This window comes from Bison bison, unplaced genomic scaffold (genome assembly GCF_000754665.1).
Source record: "Bison bison bison isolate TAMUID 2011002044 unplaced genomic scaffold, Bison_UMD1.0 scf7180017864358, whole genome shotgun sequence".
Lineage (NCBI taxonomy): Eukaryota > Metazoa > Chordata > Mammalia > Artiodactyla > Bovidae > Bison > Bison bison.
The window spans coordinates 934,648-947,185 of NW_011494930.1; positions in this window are offsets into that span (position 1 = coordinate 934,648).

The window sequence follows — 12,538 nt, forward strand, 5'->3', positions numbered from 1 at the left end:
AGATGTGATAGATAGAGTGCCTGATGAACTATGGAATGAGGTTCGTGACATTGTACAGGAGACAGGGATCAAGACCATCCCCATGGAAAAGAAATGCAAAAAAGCAAAATGGCTGTCTGGGGAGGCCTTTCAAATAGCTGTGAAAAGAAGAGAAACGAAACACAAAGGAGAAAAGGAAAGATATAAGCATGTGAATGCAGAGTTCCAAAGAATAGCAAGAAGAGATAAGAAAGCCTTCTTAAGAAAATGAGAGATATCAAAGGAATATTTCATGCAAAGATGGGCTCGATCAAGGACAGAAATGGTATGTACCTAACAGAAAAAGAAGATATTAAGAAGAGATGGCAAGAATACACAGAACTGTACAAAAAAGATCCTCACGACCCAAATAATCATGATGGTGTGATCACTGACCTAGAGCCAGACGTCCTGGAATGTGAAGTCCGGTGGGCCTTAGAAAGCATCACTACAGAAGGAAAAACATAAATACAGTATACTAACGCATATATGGAATTTAGAAAGATGGTAACAATAACCCGGTGTACGAGACAGCAAAAGAGACACTGATGTATAGAACAGTCTTATGGACTCTGTGGGAGACGGAGAGGGTGGGAAGATTTGGGAGAATGGCAACGAAACATGTAAAATATCATGTAGGAAACGAGTTGCCAGTCCAGGTTCGATGCATGACGCTGGATGCTTGGGGCTGGTGTACTGGGACGGCCCAGAGGGATGGTATGGGGAGGGAGGAGGGAGGAGGGTTCGGGATGGGGAACACATGTATACCTGTGGTGGATTCATTTTGATATTTGGCAAAACTAATACAATTATGTAAAGTTTAAAAATAAAAAAAAAAAAAGAAAGCATCACTACAAACAAAGCTAGTGGAGGTGATGAAATTCCAGTTGATCTATTTCAAATCCTGAAAGATGATGCTGTGAAAGGGCTGCACTCAATATGGCAGCAAATTTGGAAAACTCAGCAGGGGCCACAGGACTGGAAAAGGTCAGTTTTCATTCCAGTCCCAAAGAAAGGCAATGCCAAAGAGAGCTCAAACTACCGCACAATTGCACTCATCTCACACGCTAGTAAAGTAATGCTCAAAATTCTCCAAGCCAGGCTTCAGCAATATGTGAACCATGAACTTCCTGATGTTCAAGCTGGTTTTAGAAAAGGCAGAAGAACCAGAGATCAAATTGCCAACATCTGCTGGACCATGGAAAAAGCAAGAGAGTCCCAGAAAAACATCTATTTCTGCTTTATTGACTATGCCAAAGCCTTTGACTGTGTGGATCACAATAAACTGTGGAAAATTCTGAAAGAGATGGGAATACCAGACCACCTGATCTGCCTCTTGAGAAATTTGTATGCAGGTCAGGAAGCAACAGTTAGAACTGGACATGGAACAACAGACTGGTTCCAAATAGGAAAAGGAGTTCGTCAAGGCTGTATATTGTCATCCTGCTCATTTAACTTTTATACAGAGTACATCATGAGAAACCCTGGACTGGAAGAAGCACAAGCTGGAATCAAGAGTGCCAGGAGAAATATCAATAACCTCAGATATGCAGATGAAACCACACTTATGGCACAAAGTGAAGAGGAACTAAAAAGCCTCTTGATGAAAGTGAAAGTGGAGAGTGAAAAAGTTGGCTTACAGCTCAACATTCAGAAAACAAAGATCATGGCATCTGGTCCCATCACTTCATGGGAAATAGATGGGGTAACAGTGGAAACAGTGTCAGACTTTATTTTGGGGGGGCTCCAAAATCACTGCAGATAGTGACTGCATCCATGAAATTCAAAGACGCTTACTCCTTGGAAGGAAAGTTATGACCAACCTAGATAGTATATTCAAAAGCAGAAACATTACTTTGCCAACAAAGGTTCGTCTAGTCAAGGCTATGGTTTTTCCTGTGGTCGTGTATGGATGTGAGAGTTGGACTGTGAAGACGGCTGAGCAGCGAAGAATTGATGCTTTTGAACTGTGGTGTTGGAGAAGACTCTGAGAGTTCCTTGGACTGCAAGGAGATCCAACCAGTCCATTCTGAAGGAGATCAGCCCTGGGATTTCTTTGGAATGAATGATGCTAAAGCTGAAACTCCAGTAATTTGTTCACCTCATGTGAAGAGTTGACTCATTGGAAAAGACTCTGATCCTTAGAAAGATTGAAGGCAGGAGGAGAAGGGGATGACAGAGGATGAGATGGCTGGATGGCATCACTGACTCGATGGATGTGAGTCTGGGTGAACTCCAGGAATTGGTGATGGACAGAGGCCTGGCATGCTGCGATTCATGGGATCGCAAAGAGTTGGACACGACTGAGCGAATGAACTGAACTGAACTGAACTGAGCTGATGACAAACAAACAGCAAACTATATCCTCAATGTTGAAAAATTGAAAGCATTTCCCCTAAAGTCAGAAACAAGACAAGGGTGACCACTTTCACCACTACTATTCAACATAGTTTTGGAAGTTTTGCCACAGCAATCAGAGCAGAAAAAGAAATAAAAGGAATACAAATTGGAAAAGAAGAAGTAAAACTCTCACTGTTTGCAGATGATATGATCCTCTACGTATAAAACCCTAAAGACTCCACCATAAAATTACTAGAGCTAATCAATGAATATAGTAAGTTTCAAGATACAAAATCAACACACAGAAATCTCTTGCATTTCTATACACTAATAATGAGAAAGTAGAAAGAGAAATTAATGAAACAATTACATTCACCATGGCAATGAAAACAATAAAATACTTAGGAATATGTCTACCTAAAGAAACAAAAGACCTATATATAGAAAACTATAAAATACTGCTGAAAGAAATCAAAGAGGACACTAATAAATGGAGAAATATACCGTGTTCATGAATTGGAAGAATCAATATAGTGAAAATCAGTACACTACCCAAAGCAATCTATATTCAATGCAATCCCTATCAAGATATCAATGGTATTTTTCACAGAGCTAGAACAAATAATTTCACAATTTGTAAGGGAATACAAAAAGCCTTGAATAGCCAAAGCAATTTGAGAAATAAGAATAGAAATAGAGGAATCAACCTGCCTGACTTCAGGCTGTACTACAAAGCCACATTCATCAAGTCACTATTGTACTGGCACAAAGACAGAAATATAGATCAATGGAACAAAATATAAAGCCCAGAGATAAATCCACTCACCTATGGACACCTTATCTTTGACAAAGAAGGCAAGAATATATGGAGAAAAGACAATATCTTTAACAAGTGATGCTGTGAAAACTGGTCAACCACTTGTAAAAGAATGAAACTAGAACACTTTCTAACAACATACACAAAAATAAACTCAAAATGGATTAAAGATCTAAACATAAGTCCATAAACTATAATACTCCTAGAGGAGAACATAGGCAAAACACTCTCTGACATACATCACAGCAGGATCCTCTATGACACTCCTCCCAGAATATTGGAAATAAAAGCAAAAATAAACAAATGGGACCTAATTAAAATTAAAAGCTTCTGCACAACAAAAGAAACTATAAGCAAGGTGAAAAGACAGCCTTCAGAATGCAACAAAATAATAGCAAATGAAGCAACTGACAAAGAATTCATCTCAAAAATATACAAGGAACTCCTGTAGCTCAATCCAGAAAAACAAACAACCCAAGCAAAAAATGGGCCAAAGAACTAAACATACATTTTCCCCAAAGAAGACATACAGATGGCTAACAAACATATGAAAAGATGTTCAACATCACTCATTATCAGAGAAATGCAAATCAAAACCACAATGAGGTACCATTTCATGCCAGTCAGAATGGCTGCTATTCAAAAGTCTACAAGCAATAAATGCTGGAGAGGGTGTGGAAAAGGGAACCTTCTTACACTGTTGGTGGGAATGCAAGCTAGTAGAGCCACTATGGAGAACAGTGTGAATATTCCTTTAAAAACTGGAAATAGAACTGCCATATCACCTAGAAATCCCACTACTGGGCATACACACTGAGGAAACCATAATTGAAAGAGACACATGTACCCCAATGGTCATCGCAGCACTACTTATAATAGCCAGGATATGAAAGTAACCTAGATATCCATCAGCAGACAAATGGATAAGAAAGCTGTAGTACATATACACAATGGAGTATTACTCAGCCATTAAAAATAATATATTTGGGGGAAATCTATACTAAAAAAAAAAGTTTAAAAAACAGGTGAAATTAATTTTAATAATGTGTGTTGTTTCACTCAATATAGCCAAATATTGTCATTTCTACATGTACTCAATATAAAAATATTAATGAACAAAAAAAAATAAAATAAAATAAAAAATAAAAATAATACATTTGAATCAGTTCTAATGAGGTGGATGAAACTGGAGCCTATTATACAGAGTGAAGTAAGCCAGAAAGAAACGCAGCACGCCAGGTCTCCCTATCCATCACCAACTCCCGGAGTCCACTCAGACTCACGTCCATCGAGTCAGTGATGTCATCCAGCCATCTCATCCTCTGTCGTCCCCTTCTCCTCCTGCCCCCAAACCCTCCCAGCATCAGAGTCTTTACCAATGAGTCAACACTTCGCATGAGGTGGCCAAAGTACTGGAGTTTCAGCTTTAGCATCATTCCTTCCAAAGAAATCCCAGGGCTGATCTCCTTCAGAATGGACTGGTTGGATCTCCTTGCAGTCCAAGGAACTCTCAAGAGTCTTCTCCAACACCACAGTTCAAAAGCATCAATTCTTCGGTGCTCAGCCGTCTTCACAGTCCAACTCTCACATCCATACATAACCACAGGAAAAACCATAGCTAAACTAGAAGGTCTAGTCAAGGTTCGTTGACTAGACGAACCTTTGTTGGCAAAGTAATGTCTCTGCTTTTGAATACGCTATCTGGGTTGGTCATAACTTTCCTTCAAAGGAGTAAGCGTCTTTTAATTTCATGGCTGCAGTCACCATTTGCAGTGATTTTGGAGCCCAGAAAAATAAAGTCTGACACTGTTTTCACCGTTTCCCCATCTATTTCCCATGAAGTGATGGGACCGGATGCCATGATCTTCATTTTCTGAATGTTGAACTGTAAGCCAACTTTTTCACTCTCCACTTTCACTTTCACTTTCATCAAGCGGCTTTTGAGTTCCTCTTGACTTTCTGCCATAAGGGTGGTGTCATCTGCATATCTGAGGTTATTGGTATTTCTCCTGGCAATCTTGATTTCAGCTTGTGTTTCTTCCAGTCCAGCATTTCTCATGATGTACTCTGCATATAAGTTAAATAAACAGGGTAACAATATACAGCCTTGACAAACTCCTTTTCCTATTTGGAACCAGTCTGTTGTTCCATGTCCAGTTCTAACTGTTGCTTCCTGACTTGCATACAAATTTCTCAAGAGGCAGATCAGGTGTTCTGGTATGCCCATCTCTTTCAGAATTTTCCACAGTTTATTGTGATCCACACAGTCAAAGGCTTTGGCATAGTCAATAAAGCAGAAATAGATGTTTTTCTGGAACTCTCTTGCTTTTTCCATGATCCAGTGGATGTTGGCAATTTGATCTCTGGTTCCTCTGCCTTTTCTAAAACCAGCTTGAACATCAGGAATTTTACGGTTCACATATTGCTGAAGCCTGGCTTGGAGAATTTTGAGCATTACTTTACTAGCATATACAATACAGTATACTAACACATATATATGGAATTTAGAAAGATGGTAATGATAACCCTGTATGCGAGACAGCAAAAGAGACATGATGTATAGAACAGTCTTATGGACTCTGTGGGAGAGGGAGAGGGTGGGAAGATTTGGGAGAATGGCATTGAAACATGTATATTATCATATGTGAAACGAATCGCCAGTCCAGGTTTGATGCAGGATACAGGATGCTCGGGGCTGATGCACTGGGATGACCCAGAGGGATGGTATGGGGAGGGATTTGGGAGGGGGGTTCAGCATTGGGAACACATGTACACCTATGGCAGATTCATGTCAATGTATGGCAAAACCAATACAATATTGTAAAGTAATTAGCCTCCAATTAAAATAAATAATTTTATACTAAAATAAATTAAACTCAACAATAAAAAAGAATGAAGATCTGTACATATATCTCACCAAAGAAGGTATACAGATGTCACATAAGTAAATGAAAAGATGTTCAACATCATATGCTCTTAGGGAACTGAAGATGAAAATAACAAGTTACCACTACATGCCTATTAGACTGATTAAAATCTACAACACAGACATTATTTAATTTTGGCTAAGATGTGAAGCAATAAGAGCACTCATTCATTGTTCATGGGAATGCAAAATGGTACAACCACCTCAGAACAGCTTGACAGTTTCTCACAAAGTTAAATATTGTCTTAGAATTTGATCTAACAATCATATTCCTACATATCTATACAAATGGATTGAAAACTTACATCTACACAAGAAACCTCCACACAAATCTTTATAGCAATATTACTCACACTTGCCCCAAATTGGAAGCAACCAAGATGTTCTCCAATAGTCAAATAGATAAACGTTTGTAAATCCATAGAAAAGCAATATTATTCAATGATAAAATAAAATTAACTATCAAATCCCAAAAAATGTAGATGAAAAAAATTAATATTGTTAATTGAAATAAGTCCATTGGAGATAACTTTATGCTGTATGATTCCAACTAAATGACTTTCTGGAAGAGACAAACTATACAGACAGTAAAATAGATCACTGGATGCTAGAGATGTAAGAGAGGGAGACATAAACAGAAGACAGAAATTTTAGAGCAGTGAATTGACTCTTTCCAGTACTGTAATGATGGATACATGATATTATGCATTTGTAAAAACATATGGAAACATACAACATAAAGAATAAACCCTAAGTAAACTTCAGTGTAGTGGTGTCTAGTTGCCAAGTTGTGTCTGAGTCTTGGCAACTCCATGGACTGTAACTTGCCAGGCTCCTCTGTCCACAGGATTTCCCAGGCACGAATAATGGAGTGGGTTGTCATTTCCTTCTCCAGGGGATCTTCCTTACCCAGAGGTCAAACCCACATCCCCTGCTTGACAGGTAGATTTTTTAACACTGCTTTACTTAATAATATTGTATCATAATATATCATCAGTTATAACAATTTACCACAATAATATGATACATTAATAGGAGAAACTCTGTAGAGAAAGAATTCCCGGAACTTTCTGCATAATGCTTTTGTCTGCTTAAAACTTTCATAAAATATAAAAAAGCACATTAAATTTTAAAAATTATACTTAATTTACCTGTGCATTAAATACAAAGAAAGACAACAGCAGATTAAAAATCACCACACTCTTATTACTCTGTACGGCAGGAATCAAGTTTCTATGTGGCCTCAATCTTTGCTTAGGACCATGTCAGGATGAAATTGAGGTTTTGGAAGTCTGTGTTGACATCTGGACCTTGGGGAACTTTTCCAAGGTCATTCAGGTTGTTGACCAAATTCAGTTCCTTGCAGCTATAAAAATGGAATCCCCATTTCTTAGCTGGATGTCATCCAAAAGCCACTCTTAGGTCCTAAATGCCATATAGATTACTCTGCACAGCCAGCAAAGGAGAATATTCATCACATCAAATCCCTCTTATGCTGCAAATTTCCGTCTTTGAATATTTTTTTCAAAAGAAAGAGCCCCTTAGGCCCAGCTCACCTGTAATTGTCCTATATGAAAGTCGACTGATTTTGTAAACTATCAGCAAAATCTCATTTGTTATAAAATAGTAAAATCATGGAAGAAATATCTCATCATATTTATAGATTCTTTCCACATTCAACAAAAGGGAACTAGACAAAGATGATGATCATAGGATGTCTTAGTAGAATTCTATACACATTATACCTAGAAGAATCAGGATGAGGGTTTTATGTCATCAATGGATTGGTCTAATTCACACAATACAAAATGCTGTACATTTGTGCTCAGTTCACATCCTAGTAAGGTTATGCTCAAAATCCTTCAAGTTAGACTTCATCAGTAAGCAAACCCAAAACTTCCAGATGTACAGTGGGTTTTGAAAAGGGAAAGGAACCAGGGATCAAATTGCCAACATCCATTGGATCATAGGGAAACCAAGGGAATTAAAGAAAAAACATCTACTTCTGCTTCATTGACTATGCTAAAGCATTTGTGTTCAGTTCAGTAGTTCAGTTGTGTCTGACTTTTTGAGACCCCATGAATCAAAACACGCAGGCCTCCCTATCCATCACCAACTGCCAGAGTCTACCCAAACCAATGTTCAATGAGTCAGTGATGCCATCCAGTCATCTCATCCTCTGTCGTCCCCTTCTCCTCCTGCCCTAAATCTTTCCCAGCATCAGGGTTTTTTCCAATGAGTCAGCTCTTCACATCAGGTGGCCAATGTATTGGAGCTACAGCTTCAACATCAGTCCTTCTAATGAACACCCAGGGCTGATCTCCTTTAGGATAGGCTGGTTGGATCTCCTTGCAGTCCAAGGGACTCTCAAGAGTCTTCTTCAACAGCACAGTTAAAAAGCATCATTCTTCAGCACTCAGCTTTCTTTACAGTCCAACTCTTACATCCATACATGACTACTGGAAAAACCATAGCCTTGAGTAGGTGAACCATAGTTGGCAAAGTAATGTCTCTGCTTTTTAATATGATGTCTAGGTTGGTCATAACTTTCCTTCTAAGAAGTAAGCGTCTTTTAATTTCATGGCTGCAATCATCATCAGCAGTCGCTTTGGAGCCCAGAAAAATAAAGTCAGCCACTGTTTCCATTGTTTCCCCATCTATTAGCCATGAAGTGATGGGAATGGATGTCATGATCTTAGTTTTCTGAATATTGAGCTTTAAGCCAACTTTTCCACTCTCTTGTTTCACTTTCATCAAGAGGCTCTTTAGTTCTTCTTCACTTTTTGCCGTAAGGGTGGTGTCATCTGCATATCTGAGGTTATTGATATTTCTCCCAGCAATCTTGATTCCAGTTTGTACTTCCTCCAGCCCAGCGTTTCTTATGATGTACTCTGCATATAAGATAATAAGCAGGGTGACAATATACATCCTTGACATACTCTTTTTCCTATTTGGAAACAGTCTTTTCTTCCAAGTCCAAGTCTAACTGTTGCTTCCTGACCTGCATACAGATTTCTCAAGAGGCAGGTCAGGTGGTCTGGTATTCCCATCTCTTTCAGTAATTTTCCACAGTTTATTGTGATCCACAGAGTCAAAGGCTTTGGTATAGTCAATAAAGCAAAAATAGATGTTTTTCTGGAACTCTCTTGCTTTTTCCATGATCCAGCGGATGTTGGCAATTTTATCTCTTGTTCCTCTGCCTTTTCTAAAACCAGCTTGAAGATCTGGAAGTTCACGGTTCTCATATTGCTGAAGCCTGGCTTGGAGAATTTTGAACATTACTTTACTAGCATGTTAGATGAATGCAATTGTGCAGTAGTTCGAGCATTCTTTGGCATTGCCTTTCTTTGGGATTGGAATGAAAACTGACCTTTTTCAGTCCTGTGGCCACTGCTGAGTTTTCCAAATTTGTTGACATATTGAATGCAGCATTTTAGAGCATCATCTTTTAGCATCATCTTTTGACTGTGTGGATCACAACAAACTGTGGAAAATTCTTAAAGAGTTGGTAATACCAAACCACCTCGCTTGTCTGCTGAGAAACCTGTATATGAGTCACGAAATATCAGAACCAGACATGGAACAACAGACAGGTTCAATATTGGGAAAGGAGTATGAAAAGGCTGTGTATTGTCACCCTGCTTATTTAACTTATATGCAGAGTACATTACACAAAGTTCTGGACTGGATGACTCACAAGCTGGAATCAAGATTGCCAGGAGAAATTTCAACAACCTCAGATACGCAGATGATAACCACTTTAATGCAGAAAGTAAAAAGGAACTCTTGATGAGGGTGGAAAAGAGAGTGAAAAACCTGCTTTGAAACTCAATGTTCAAAAAATTAAGATCATGACATCTAGTCCCATCATTTAATGGCAAATAGATGGGGAAAATTGCAAATAGTAGCAGATTTTATGTTCTTTGGCTCCAAAATCACTGCTGATGTTGACTGCAGCCATGAAATTTAAAGACACTTGCTCCTTGGAAAAAAAGCTATGACAAACCTAGACAGTGCATTAAAAAGCAGAGACACCACTTTATGAACAGATGTCCCTATAGTCAAAGCTATGATTTTTCTGCTCCTGCTGCTGACAAGTTGCTTCAGTTGTGTCCTCCTCTGTGAGACCCCAGAGACAGCAGCCCACCAGGCTCCCCCAATCTCTGGGATTCTCCAGGCAAGAACACTGGAGTGGGTTGCCATTTCCTTCTCCAATGCATGAAAGTGAAAAGTGAAAGTGAAGTCACTCAGTCGTGTCCAACTCTTAGCAACTCCATGGACTACAGCTCACCAGGCTCTTCCATCCATGGCATTTTCCAGGCAAGAGTATTAATGATTTTTCTAGCAGTCATGAATAGATGTGAGAGTTGGACCATAGGAAGGCTGAGTGTTGAAGAATTGATGTGTTCAAATTGTGGTGGTGGAGAAGACTCTTGAGCGTCCCTTGGACTGCAAAGAGATCAAACCAGTCAATCCTAAAGAAAATCAACCCTGAGTATTCATTAGAAAAACTGTTGGTGAAGTTCCAGTACATTGGCTACCTGATGTGAAGAGCAGACTCATTGGAAAAGGTCCTGATGCTGGGAAGGACTGAATGCAAAATCAGAAGAGGATAGCTTTAGATGAGATTTTTAGTTAGCATCACCTACTCAATGGCCATGGATTTGAGCAAACTCCAGAAGATATTGGAGACAGAGGAGCTTGCTGTGTTGCAGTTCATGGGGTCGAAAAGAGTCAGACATGACATAGTGACTGAAAAGCAACAACAACAATCCACACACTCATTAAAAGACACAGAGTCACAGATTCTTTGGTCTTTAACATATTGTTGTTTCCCAGACTGCCCTGGGTATCACTGTCTTAGCCAACTAAAACCAGAATAAAAAAAAATGTGAGCAATAGCACAATGGAAATAATTAAGTATGGAAGTAGTAGACCCATTTCTAAGTTCATTCTACTATGTCAGTGATATAGTCAGTCCTAAAAGTTAAAGAAATTAGAAATACCTTCTGTGCCCCAAGTGAAATGGTAATGTATTTAGATGGTTACTCTTCCCATCCAGAATACTATAGGAAAACACCTTACTCTGCATAGCTTAGAAGATTCAGAAATTCATTTCTCACAGTTCTGGATGCTGGAAGAGTGAGACCAGCAGAGTTGAGTGAGGGCTCTCTTCTTTGTCACAGAATTCTCATTGTATCCTTACATGATCAAATGGACAGAGGAGTTCTGTGGAGCCCCTTTATGAGGCATTAATCCCATCATGAGTGTTCCAGTCTTATGATTTAAGCACCTCCTAAAAGTCCCATGTCTCAATACCATCATGTTTGGTGACAAGGGTTTCAATGTATGAGTTTTGAGGGGACAAAAACATCAGACCATGGCAGTTATCTTTTGATCTCTTTCACAAGAGCAACCACTTCCTCAATCATCTTTTACAGACATGGTCACAACCATATGTTCATTCTTGTGTGCTATTATACTAAGTGGCATTATCATTCTTTCATCAAGAAAGTATGCTTATTTCTCCAATACCTTGAATATAAGCAGGCCTTGGGACTGCTTTAACAGATATGTCAGGAAAAATGTCACCTTGCCTGTTCTGGGGGTAGTCCTCAATCAAGTTTTCAGCTTCTCATAATTTGGGGTGTTAACTTTTGAGATACTCTCAGATGGAACAAGGGCTTCCCTGGTGGCTCAGACAGTGAAGAATCTGCCTACAATGCAGGTGACCTGGGTTCGATCCCTGGGCTTTGAAGATCCCCTGGAGAGGGGCCTGGCAACTGTCTCCAGTATTCTTGCCTGGAGAATCCCCATGGACAGAGGAGCCTGGTGGGCTACAGTCCATCATGTTGCAAAGAGTTAGACATGACTGAATGACTAAACATAGAACAGCATAGTTGGAACAAAGATGCCATCCTGTTTCAAGACTAAGCCACATTAAGAAGATAAGTACTATGGCTGAAAGTTCCAGCTGAGATTCTTGAGTGACAAACAGCATCAAAGGCCATATCAGTGAGTCTACATGGTGGCTTCAGTCCTATCTGTCACCTAATGGATAAGAGAGCTAAGAAAAGCCTCTTAGCTAGACTGAGACAATTCATAGCAATACAGAAGATAATAATTGTTTTAACCTATTAAATTTTAGGGTAATTGGCATGCAATAATAGTTGGAAATTCCAGAAATTACATTCTGGAATGAGATGTTTTTATGAGATGTATTTAAAATGTATTTTAAAAAGATCAACAAATCATGTGAAATTTGTATTAGAATTATAGATATGGGTGGGATCTGAAAACCTTCAGAAGATTGGAAAAAAGAAAATCTTTCATTGGATGTTGGAGAAAAAATGTGACCCACTGTGATAGTCGATTTTATGTGTCAATTTGATTGGGCCAAGAGGTGCCCAGATTAAACTTTATTTCTGAGAATCTTT